The sequence below is a fragment of the Protopterus annectens genome, chromosome 10.part0, assembly GCF_019279795.1.
Source record: "Protopterus annectens isolate FY-2018-M chromosome 10.part0, PAN1.0, whole genome shotgun sequence".
In the NCBI taxonomy this organism is placed as follows: domain Eukaryota; kingdom Metazoa; phylum Chordata; order Ceratodontiformes; family Protopteridae; genus Protopterus; species Protopterus annectens.
This window is the reverse complement of record NC_056744.1, coordinates 979,069,281-979,081,708: the sequence shown is the minus strand read 5'-3', so window position 1 is coordinate 979,081,708 and position 12,428 is coordinate 979,069,281. Positions and strand designations below refer to the sequence as shown.

Genomic DNA, 12,428 nt, shown 5'->3' with positions numbered 1-12,428 from the left:
GTTCTGCCTGTTCCCAAGTTTCAGAGGAATTACCCTATTAAACCTGCCTTTGTCCGCAGATGGTTTCATCCTCCTCCCAGAGGTAAAAAGGGTGGTGAAAGAAGTCCTTCTGCTAATTCTACTCAAACTCCTACAGCTCAGAAGCCTCCTTTTCCAGACAAGCCAGGTTCTGTCTGACCATCTTTGTTCCTCTCTCCACTTTCCTCTTTCTCTTCACCTTTCCCTGTCCCTTCCAGTTTGGTTAAAGATCACTGAAGATTCTTGGGTTCTATCCATCATTCAACAAGGGGTACTACATAGTTTGGAAATCTGTCCCCCCTCTTTTTGGACATTTCTCAGCCTACTCAGAAACAACAGCCCTTTTTTTCCAGAGGTTCTTCAGAGCCTTTTGTCCCTATCCATGTGAAGCAGAGTTCCTCCCTAATCCAGTTCAAGTGCAAATTGGACAATTGCATGGCAAACTGGAAATTCTTCCCTGGTTTGGCTGAGGATGGTTGTCCGTCTGTCACCTTTATACCCTATGACAGGCGCAGGGAGCATACGTGTGACATGCAATGCCCCTTTTACAACCTAAGTCTTCGATATGCTGGCCAGACATCAGGCTGCCCTAGCCAGGGAATCCCTATTGTAAAGAATAATGCAACAGTGAAGAGAAGGACATCTACCGTTATGGTAATATTTTACACAACTGTACTTTTAATTCGCAAAGTATAATGTTACACTACAAAAATATAAGACTGAAAAAAATGTAATGAGAATAACATAGAACATATGATCTGAAGTAGTTAACTTCATTTGGTCTGCAACCTGTGGGTATCGGATCCGTCCTCGGATCTGAGCCGGCAGCTTTACCTAGCTAAAAGATCCGAGCTCCTAGCTCCTCCCCCTACCCATAATCCCCTGCTACACATCCCCCATCCCCCATCCCCAGATCTAGTTTGCCGCGGCTTATAGCAGCTTCTAGAGACGAGCTCTTAGGCGTGGGTGAGAGTTTTCCAGTTTTAAAAAACCTTTAAAAATAGTTTTTTTTCTAAAATTTCTTTGGTGTGCGTGTATTGTTTAGCCCCCTTTATCGGCTATATATTTAGCGTATTTTTGTTGTGGTAATTATACTTCAAATTTACTTCAATTCCCTCCCCCTAGTGTGTTAGTGTGTGGTGTGGTGGCTGAAGGGCCTAAAGCCATTTTTTCTAAATGCACTGAGTGTGGCCATAACCTGTCCCCAGCCGATGGCCACACTCAGTGCGTTATTTACCTGGGGGTGGCCCATTTATCCACCAGCTGCCAGGTTTGTGTGGCTTTCAACCCCCGGGCTATCAGGGATAGGAGGAACAAGCTAATCCTGGCGGGATTCTTGCCCCCGGATTCTTCTTCCTCCTCTCCCTCTAAGGCACCGGTCGCGGCTGTGGCTCCCGTGCCTTCCAATCCCCCTCCCTTGTTGGGGACTCAAACTCCCTCGGCTTCTCAGGGTGAGGGGCACTCTTCTTCCTCTTCAAAAGAAAAAAGGAGAGGTAAGGACCGGCACAGGCATAAAAGGCGGACTGAGTCTCATCCCTCAGCCCCGCCAGCGAAGGTAGCTAGTCCCGCTAAGATGGCCTCTGGTTCTCCTCATTCTTGGCTCCATTCTCCTTGCTTTTCCCCGGAGCCGGAGGAGGAGTACCAGTCTCCTTTGAGGTCCTCGAGGCGGCCCTCCAGGCCCGCCTCTACAACCTCCTCCTGATCCACCAGAAGCTTGACCTACGCTGATTTGGACCGGATGATGCGTCGTTTCCTGCAGGCTCAAATGCAGATGGGGGTGCTCCAGCCTCCCCCCCCCCTCCGAGGGGGAGCTCGGCCCCTTTCTTTACCCAGATCGCTCCTTCTCCGACCCGGTTTAGGGTTTCGGAGTCTTCGGATCCATGCCGTTTTGGACCCGGGGAACCATCGGCGCTGACAGTCTTGATTACTTCGATGCCGACTATGCCCTCGAGCATGTCAGATACTAGCTCTCGGGGACGAGAGCCGAGCGTTGGATCCGTGGGGGGAACGGTGTCTTCGGCGCCATTTAGGTCGGAGCACACTTACCTCTCGGGTCCGACCGCTTCGGCTCCAACGTCGATCTCTGCATCGGAGCCTGGGGAGAGCGGTTCGCCCTCGGCGTTTGATGTAGTGGAGAGGGTGCTGTCAAGGACTTACAGATCCCCAGTCCGGGCTGTGGATCCATTAGTCACCCCTGCGCATTTGGGACTGTCCTCCGTCATCCGGCCACAGGGACAGCCTGCATTGGCGCTCCAGTTGGTTCCCTTAGAGGAACAAGACCCCGTGGGTGAGCCCTCCTCGGATAGCCTCACCGAGGAGGTTCCTCACAAACGGAAGTGCAACAGGAGGCACCTGGAGGTCCCCTGAGTCCCTCACAGAGGACACAGACTTGGAGGAAGGGGAAGGTTCCCCAAGGTCACCCCTTGAGGATGTCTCCTTTGGAGACATCATGGAGAATGTTGCGAATCAGAGGAGAGTGGTCTGCCCAAAAACCTTCCTCGGACGAGTCTGTGTTCCTGGAGGCGTTTGATGCAGGCCTGTCTACTTCTTGGGTGTCCCCCCTCGGCTGACCCCCTGGTGGACTTAATTACCACCAGGGCTTGGAAGGAGCCGGACACCATGGAGCCAATTCCCAGAAGACCAGACAAGATACTTAGTCGCCCTTCTGATACCTGTGGATGCCATGGTGGTGGCGCCTGCCACCAAGAAGGAACTAGCGCAGGAGAGTTCCTTGGTCCACCCTCCAGATAAGGAATCTCGGACGTTTGACTGCATTGGAAAGCAGATGTTTGCTTCAGCTACCTTCTCTGTAAGGGCGCTGAACTATATAGCACACGTCATCAGACTCCAACGAGACTTGATTAAGGAATACGCTGGAGCCCCCCCGGAGTCCATGGCGGCCGAGGACAAATGCACCTTCTCGGCTCGCATGGCCACTCTGAAATCTATTACTAACACATCTATGCGGCTACTCTCCCATGCCACGGAGGGAGTGGCTAGAGCCAGCGGAGCAGGCATCACTCTGCGGCGCCATGCCTGGCTCCGCCTTTGTGATTTTGCAGAACCCTTCAAGGCGTCCTTCTCGAACGCGCCCTTTGATGGTTCTACAGTTTTTGGCAAGACTGTCTGCGACACACTGGTCCAAAGCGAGAAGACGCTGTCTGCCGTCGGGATCCGCTTTTCTAATCCCCAACAGTCCTTCTCGAGGAACCAGAGGGGAGAAAAGAAGATGTGGTTCCAGAAATCACAGCAGTCCCGTCCCGCTTTGGACCCCTCGTCCTTCAGAGGCAGAGGAGGACAAGGTGGACGCCAGCCCAGAGGCAGAGGGGGGGCCAACGAATCTCGGTTCTCGAGAACCTTTCTCGGAGAGGCCCACGCAACAGCCCTGAGGGCTTACCCAACTGTCCCTCTCTGGAGGCAGTCGGGGGGCGTCTGTCGGAGCACCTCCAAATTTGGGAATCCATTACTACGGATCGGTGGGTGCTCCGAATTATATCCAGAGGTTATTCCATTCCCTTTCTGAGTCTTCCCCCTCCTATGAAACGCCTCCCCGATGTCCCACCCGATCAAAGGGAGGCGGCAGCTTCAGAAACCTCGAAGCTATTAGAAAAAAGAGACATCCAGCACATCCCCCCAGGCCAGTCCGGATTGGGAAATTACTCCAGGTTCTTTTTTGTGGCCTATCCTAGACCTCTCATCTCTAAACCTGTTCATTCCCAAAGAGAATTTCCGGATGGTCACTCTGCAATCTATTCTCCCCTTCCTACGGGAGAATGACTGGATGTGCTCCATAGACCTCAAGGATGCGTACTACCACATTCTAATGGACAGACGATCCAGGAGGTTCCGACGCTTTCGGCTAGAAGCCAGTCACTATTAGTTCAGGGCTCTTCCGTGTGGCCTCACCTCAGCCCCCAGGGTGTTCACCAAGGTCATGGCAGTGGTAGCAGCCCACCTGAGACTTCAGGGCATTCGGGTCTTTCCGTACCTGGACGACTGGCTCCTCACCGCCTCCACCAAGCATCAGCTCTGCTCAGCCAGGGATTATACCCTAGCTCTTGCTCAGCATCTGGGTATTAATGTAAACCTTCAAAAATCGTTACTTCAACATGTGCAGGATCTGGAAATTATAGGGGCCAAGATAGATATACGCCACTCCAAGGTCTTTCTAACAACAGACAGGTTGCGCAGCTTGTCTCTTCATGTTTTGGCAATTCTCCAGTCCCCAGCCCCACCTGCGGAATTAGTCCTGAGAACCTTGGGCTTCATGGCGGCAGCCATCGCTCTGTCGCCCTTTGCGCGACTGCGCATGAGAATTCTTCAGTGGACTCTTCAGGTCCAGTGGTCACTTTTACAGCACCTCTTGAACACCCCAATTCCCTTGAGCAGGGTTTGCAAGGACTCCCTTCTGTGGTGGCTTCACTCCCAGGAGCTGCGAGAGGGGAGACCATTTGTGATGCCTCATCCCCAAGCCACGTTGACCACGAACGCTTCTCGCCTCTGGTGGGGGGGGCATGCTATGGGCAGAACCGTCCAAGGCACGTGGACTCCCTCAGAGACTGTTCTGCATATCAATGTTCTGGAGATGAGAGCGGTGCTTCTGGCATTGCAAGCCCTTCTTCCTCCGGGAACTATTGCAGTTCAGACAGACAACATGGCTGTAGTCTGGTACATCAACAAACAGGGAGGAAACAGATCTTATCCCCTTTGCCTAGTGGCTATGAGAGTTTGGGAATGGGCGATCTCCACCAACCGCTTTCTGGTAGCAACGCACATTCCGGGCCGGACCAACATCCTAGCGGACAAGCTAAGTCGCTTGATCCTCACACTGTACGAGTGGTCTCTAAACCGGTTAGTAGCGAAACAAATCTTCCTCAAATGGGGTTTACCTTGCTGCGATCTTTTTGCTTCTCCATCAAACACAAAGTGCAGCAAATTTTTTGCTCTAATTCCCCCAATAGGGGAGAGCCCCAGAGACGCCCTGGTTCATGCTTGGCCCCCCAGTCTCCTTTATGCTTATCCCCTGCTTCTGCTCATGACGAAGTTCCTGCAGAAAGCCCATCGGTTGGGGAGCAAGATAATCCTCATAGCCCCATTCTGGCCTCGCCAGATCTGGTTCCCTTACCTGCGGTCTCGCAGTGTAGTTCCTCCTTGGATCTTAGATCCCATTCCAGATCTAATTTCTCATCCTGCGGGATTACAACCCCCAAACCTGGGTGACCTCAAGCTCATGGCTTGGCTGATCCAGTTCTGCTGATAACAAGGACTCCCGGTATCTCGTCACCAGTGAAAGCTATTCTGGTAGCAGCACACAAACCATCTACCAGAAAAATCTACAGTAGTAAATGGAAACGTTTTTCCATCTGGGCCAAAGACAGGGGCTTAGACCCCTTTACTGTCCCTGTTCCGACGATTCTTGATTTTCTGTCCCATATCTTTCATCAGGGAGCCAGTGCATCTATGGTTAAAGTACAGTTGGCAGCCATCTCTCATTTTCATGTTGGGGATATGATGTAGGATCACTGGCTTCCACCAGGATTTGCAAAACTTTTTTAAAAGGTGCCTTTCTGTTAAAACCACCAGTTAAGTCTGCGGTCCCACCATGGGACTTAACATTGGTCCTACAGGCTTTGACGAGCCCTCCTTTCGAACCGGCTGCTTCTGCTCAGTTGAAATTTTTATCTTGGAAAACAGCCTTCCTGATTGCAGTAACTTCAGCCAGGAGAGTGTCTGAGCTTCAAGCCGTCTGTATGAAACCCCCTTGCCTAATATTTCATAAGGACAGAGTTTCTCTCAGGACTAATCCTTCCTTCCTCCCTAAAGTAGCCTCTCAGTCAAATATTAATCAGTCTATTAATTTGCCAGTGTTTTTCCCCAGTTTCCAGAACAAAGGGGGAATACACATTACACAAATTGGATGTACATAGACAACTGCGTTTTTATTTGCACAGGACAGCAACCAACCGCAAATCTGATCAATTGTTTGTGTCCTTTGCCAAGTCTTCTTTAGGTAAACCTATTACCAAAGTTACATTAGCCAACTGGATTTCACAATGCATCATTCAGGCTTATTTAGCTTCAAACAAACCGGTGCCTTTGGGAATCCATGCCCATTCAAACCCAATCCATAGCTACCTCTGCAGCATTCTGGTCTAGAGTCCCTATAGACGACATATGTTCAGCAGCTATTTGGTCCTCCTCTCATACATTCATTTCTCATTATAAATTGGATATGATATCCAGGAGTAGGGCATCCTTTGGCTCCGCTGTGCTCTGGAATATTCTTCCTTGAGGGCCGCCCAAGGTTTCTAGGTAGCTGGGGACTCTGTCCCACAGGTTGCAGACCAAATTAAGTTAACTACTTCAGATAAAGAAGTTATGTACTCACCATAACGTTCCATCTGAGTAGGTAACTTCATTTGTCTGCAACCGACCCCCCCCCCCCCTCCATTCCCCCTAACCAGTTTCGTGCTTCTTAACCATGGGATAGGATTGCTCATTCTGTTAGGCAGTAGGTTACTGGCCTTTTTCAAGGGTCTTGTGGAGTCTTTATAGGCAAACACGATCTGAGGATGGGGGATATGTAGCAGGGGATTATGGGTAGAGGGAGGAGCTAGGAGCTCGGATCTTTTAGCTAGGTAAAGCTGCCGGCTCGGATCCAATACCCACAGGTTGCAGACAAATGAAGTTACCTACTCAGATGGAACGTTATGGTGAGTACATAACTTCTTTTTTCACAGTAGAGTGCCATGGAAAACAATAACATGAGCTGGAGAAAATATGTGAGGAAAAACTCAACAGTCGTGTTGTTTTTACATAGATTAGTATGTGATAAATGAGACCTGAGACAATTCTAGTTAGATATTTAAAGATATATTATAGCTTACACAATTAGAAACATTGAGGGGAAATTGAGTGATATGTTAGTATGGGAGATGGAGTTGATATTATGATTATAGAAGGAATAAGGATGAAGAGAAGGACATTATAAAAAAATACAAGGTAGGGTGTCTTCAGGTAGCTTACGTGAGTAAGGAGGAAAGAAAGAGGTAGAGGAAAGTTCTGCAGAGATGAAGTGAATAAAGTGTAAGGTAGTGGGGAAAAACAAAAGAAAGGAGTGAAGTAGGAGGCTGGAGAGGGTTGTCAAGTGTGATTTTAGGTTGAAGGGGGTTTGTGAAGCATTTTAAATAAGTTCATCCAGGATTGGCACAGGAGCAAGTACAAGATTTTGTGTAGTATTCTTTTAGGGTGCATTTAAAGGTGGGTATTTTAGAAATAGTTCTTGTGGTTAGCGCTAAGGAGTTCCATTTCTTGTGACTGACTACAAGTATAGTATTTGTCCAGGGGATTTATCCAGTTTATTTATGGTGAGAAGTTGCTTGTCTTTTGGTCTCCGAGTACTTTGAGAAATGTATGTTGATTTACGGGGTAAGAGCTGGGAAGGCTAATGATTTGTGTATGATTTTATGTATTATTATAAGCTGAATGTAGGAGAGGTGGAGGAGGAGTTCCAGTCAGTTGAGGGCATGCAGAACTTTACAGTGATGTGTAAATGAGGATGAATTAATAGGAAACTTGGCAATTTTGTTGCAGCAGCTTTCAGGTGTCTTTTTTATGGACAGTTGTAAATTGGTTAGAATTGATGCTGCATAGAGTATGGAGGGCAGAATGTAGGTTTTGGCTAGAGTAATTTTTCTGGGTGTGCATTGAAATATTCAACTGCATCATTTATGGGGAGTCTTTTCAGGATGGATCAGTTAACTACTTTCAGAGCTTCAGTGAAAGACTCCTTGGAGAAACTGGAGAAATTACTGGTAGTTTTGAGCATATGTTCTTTTGTTAGATTTGTAATACTCCTGTGGGTAAAAGCTGGCAGGTGGTCACTTAGTGCATCAGGGAGGGTACCTGAGGAGGTGAAATTAGATTGGTTGGTAACCAGAATCCAGTCCAGGATAGACTTGACCAGGTACAAGCATGCAAAATCTGAAGGTAATAATACTCAATGTTAGAAGTCTAAACCTCAAAATGCACTCTCTGGAGGCACTCCTAAAAATGGAGAACATCAATATCTGTGCAGTAACTGAGACCTGGTTCAAAGCTCCAGATAGCACCCCTGCAATACCAGGCTACAACCCTTACCACACTTTACGGCCACCAAACCAGGACCGAAACACTAAAGGTGGAGGGGTGTCAGTATTCACCAAGGATATTCACACCACCAGGCTAGTTGCCCAACACAATGCGTCTGAAATTCTCCAGGTGCCACTAACACTAGGTAAGACTGCAATCCAAATTGTAGCTTGCTACAGATTCCCCCACCATGCCCCAAGATTCTCACTACACCTTTCTAAACGTACTGGAAAATATTTAGATAGAACCAAACACCCTAATACAGGGTGATTTTAACTACCCTGCCATTAACTGGGAAAACTACTCATGTACCAACACCTTTGCCCAACTGTTCTTGGAATTCATAAATTCCAATGCCCTGGATCAACTAATCCATAGTCCCACCAGGGGCTCCAGTATCCTAGACCTGGTCATTACCAACATGGGAAATCGATGCTCCACACCTATGGTGACCCCCTCGTTAGTCAGGTCTGACCGTAAACTAATCACCCTTAACATCCACATCCCACCCGCCAGTAAGGAAACATCCATAAAAACTTCTCCAAAGCCAACTTCATGCTACTAAAGTCAGAAGTGACAAACTTCATGACACCCATGCAGACAGGAACTGAGAGTTCAACTGCTGAATCCTACAGTAAGGCACTATACGAGCACATCCACTCATGCATGAATAGTGCCATCCCAAATAGAACCAAGATGCTCTCATCCAAAAAATGGAAGCCAATCTGGTGGTCCCCTGCCATAAACAAACTTTACAACAAAAGGAAGAAACTGTTGTGGAAAAGAGGAAAATGCCAGGATGCAAAAAACTCCCTTACCAGCCTCAGTAAGAAACTGAGATCCCTCATAAAATCCTACAAAGCTAGTTACGAAAATAAAATTGCCAAAGATTCCAAAGACAACAACAAGGCATTCTATAACTGTCAAGAATCTAAATGTCAATGCTCAGATCTGCTCTGAGCTAAAACAGAATGGCATTAAATATACTGATCCCAAGGATATTGCCAATGTCCTGGCAGATTGATTCAGTGCCAACTTCACCCCCCTCTCACCCCATAAATAGCCAATCTCAATACCAGAAGATTGCCAAATTCCAGTAATAATGGTCACACAGGTAAAAAATGCACTCTCCAAAGCTAAGTATACAGCATCCATGGGACCAGATGACATCCCGGGCTGTGTACTACATGAACTACAATATGAACTGGCACCTCACCTAAGTGTCATAGGTTCATACTAGGATATCTGCCCTAGGGCATTTATAAGCCTAGCCAGAGTGTGTTTGGCTTTCGCCACCCATTTTAAATTAATTTTGCTATGCCTTTTTTTGAGGTTAGTATACTGTGCCTCTGTCTAACAGTGACACAGAAGTGATAGCCGGGGTAAACCTACGATCTCCCATCCACTCATCAAGATTCCTCTTGAAGAGAGTCAATGTGGGACTCTGCCTAACCTGGACTGGGATTTTATTCCAGAGTGAAGGGAGCCTCTGGGTTATGAATCTGTCCCTCCAGCATGTCCTATTTATTTCAATGCTGAGGTTCAAGTCTCTCGGTAGCTCGATGGGATTTGGATTTTCTGAGGTGCAGCATGTCCATTAATTCCGGGTTGGACATGGCTTTATCGTCAGGCACAGATCGCCTCTGAGCAGGCGGTATGCCACTGAGTAGAGCTGGAGTTTCTTTAACCGGGCAGCATATGGCATCTGTTTGAGCCCTTTGATCCTCTTGGTGAGGTACTTTTGGGGTCTTTCCAGTTGCTGCAGGTGTCTGGTAAGGTACATCCCAAAAGGGGATTGTACTCAATTATGGGCCTGATGAGGGATGAGTAAAGAGGCACGATGACCTCCCCTGATCTAGATGTGAATCCCTTCATGATTAGGTGGGCTATATAAAATGTTTTTCTAACCACTTTGGCCACGTGGTTGTCAAATGAGAGATTGCTATCAACTTGGGTCCCCAGGTCCCTAATGACTTCTTCTGTACTTAATGGATTACCACCTATGTGGTAATTTGTGGGCACTTTGTTTTTGCCAAAGGGGATGACTATACACTTTTTGGCATTTAGCTTGAGGCCATGGCTCTGGCACCAGTTGTCTGTTTCTATGAGGCCCTTTTGGAGGATGCTTGTGTCAGCTGGAGAGTCAATTATAGCACCCAGTTTGCAGTCATCTGCGAACTTGGTCAGCCACAGTCCTTCCGTGTTGGCCTGTACCGCCGAGAAATATATACTGAACAAGAGAGGTCCCAGGACTGAGCCTTGTGGGACGCCACTTGTAGCTGGTTTGGAGTCTGACATGGCTCCAGCAATTCTAACCATGTGGGTTCTGTCCTTGAGCCAGTTTGCAACCCATCTATTGACATAGGGGTTTATATTTAAGCTGGTGAGCTTATCTATAATGCCAGAGTGGGGTATTGTATCGAAGGCTTTTGCGAGGTCCAGGTAGGCTGTGTGGACCACCTTACCCTCGTCAATGGCCTTGGTGACTGTTTCAAAGAAATCGACCAGGTTTAAGAGGCAGGATCTGCCCTTAACAAAGCCAAACTGGGTAGGATCCAGTGTCTGTAGGTCCCCAATATCTTTATTTATGAGGTCCATGATGATCCTTTCCATAGCTTTGCAGACCAAGCTACAGGCTTATGGGGCGATAGTTTCCAGGATCTGTTGAGGCACCACCTTTGTGGAGAGGGACCACTGTTGCTGTACGCCACTCTTTGGGTACATATCCTGTAGTAAGGCTAAGATTGAACAGTAGTTTTATGTTTGGGTTTAGCTCTTCTTGGAGTTCATGTAGGACGCAGCCCGGGACACCATCTGGTCCCATTGATGCTGTGTTTTTTGCTTTGGAGAGGGCGGCTCTTACCTGAGCATCTGAGATGTCAGGGGGGCAGCACTTTGTTGGGATAGATATTTGCCCTTTTGGTGGGGAGAGGGGGGAGAAGTTTGCACTGAACCTGTCAGCTAGGATGTTGGCAATGTCTGTGGGCTCGGTGTATTTTTTGTCATTTTGGACTAATTCTGAGCATATCTGGAAATTCCCACCAGGTTCCTAACATAACTAAAGAAAGCCTTGTGATTATCCTTAGTGTCCTGTGCAATTTTTCTCTCGAAGCTGGCCTTAGACGATTTTATGAGTGCCCGTAGTTTTTGCTAATACTGATCAGAGATGCCTTCCTTTTTGGGATTTTGCTCTATCATGTAGTAGCTTCCTCCTTCTATTGTATAGTTTGTTTATGGCTGGGGTCCACCAGACAGGACGCCTGCCTTTGGAGGATTGGGTCTTGGTTTTATTTGGGATTGCATGATCCATGCATTCCTGAAGGTGTTCATAGAATGCGTTTATAAAGGATTCTGGTCTGGGCGTATTTTCCACAGGCCGGGGCTTTGTAGGATTTCGCTTCCGTCTTGCGGCGTGTGAAATTTGCTTTAGAGAAGTTTTTCACTGTGGTTTTCTGGGCAGGGGTGGGGTCGGGATGTGAATATCCAGTGAGATTAGTTTATGGTCTGATCTTACCAGTGAGGGATACACTTCTGGTCTGGAGCATAGTGTCCCCATGTTGGTGATGATCAGGTCCAGTATGTTTTCCCTCTTGTGGGAGTGGTAACAAGTTGTTCCATAGCATTTGAGTTTATAAATTCTAGGAACCTTTGGGCTAGGGTGTTGGAGCTAGAGTAATGCTCCCTGTCTATGTTTGGGTAGTTGAAGTCGCCCAATATAATGGTGTTTGGAGAGATCTTCATATTTTCCAGTATTCTCAGGAAGGCCAAGTGGGGTTCCTGTGTTTGGGAGGGTGGTCTGTAGCAGGCTATAAATTGGAAGGCAGTTTTACCCACAGTTAGTTGCACATGGATAGTCTCTGATGCTTCGTGCTGTGCCACCAACCTGGAGGTGTGGGTATCTTTGACGAATATTGATACTCCCCCTCCTTTTGTAGTTCGGTCCAAGTTTTGGGGCCGAAAAGCATGGTATGAGGTATAACCTGGTAGTGCTGGGGTGCTCGGAGCCTTGAACCAGGTTTCTGTTACTGCACAGATATCGATGTTCTCCATGCTAAGGAGAGTTTCGAGTCGTGCATCTTGAGGTTTAGACTTCTGGCATTGAGTAGCATTACTCTTAGTTTCTTATCCCTTGTGATACCTATGGAGGTGGGTTTGTCTTTTGAGCCTTGCCTAAAAAAGGCACTATGGGGGTAGCAAGAGCCTTTGCCAATATCCGAAAGCCCAGGGTTGACAGGTGCAAGCCGTCCCTAGCGAAGCATCGTGGCTTGTCGAGCATGTCA

General features: G+C 47.8%; 1 protein-coding gene across 1 annotated transcript in view; it reads left to right on the top strand.

The window, feature by feature from the left end:
- CEP350 (centrosomal protein 350) overlaps window positions 1-12,428 on the top strand; it is a 3,609,946-nt gene that overhangs the window by 3,390,902 nt on the left and 206,616 nt on the right. The gene's annotated exons all lie outside the window — the stretch shown is intronic.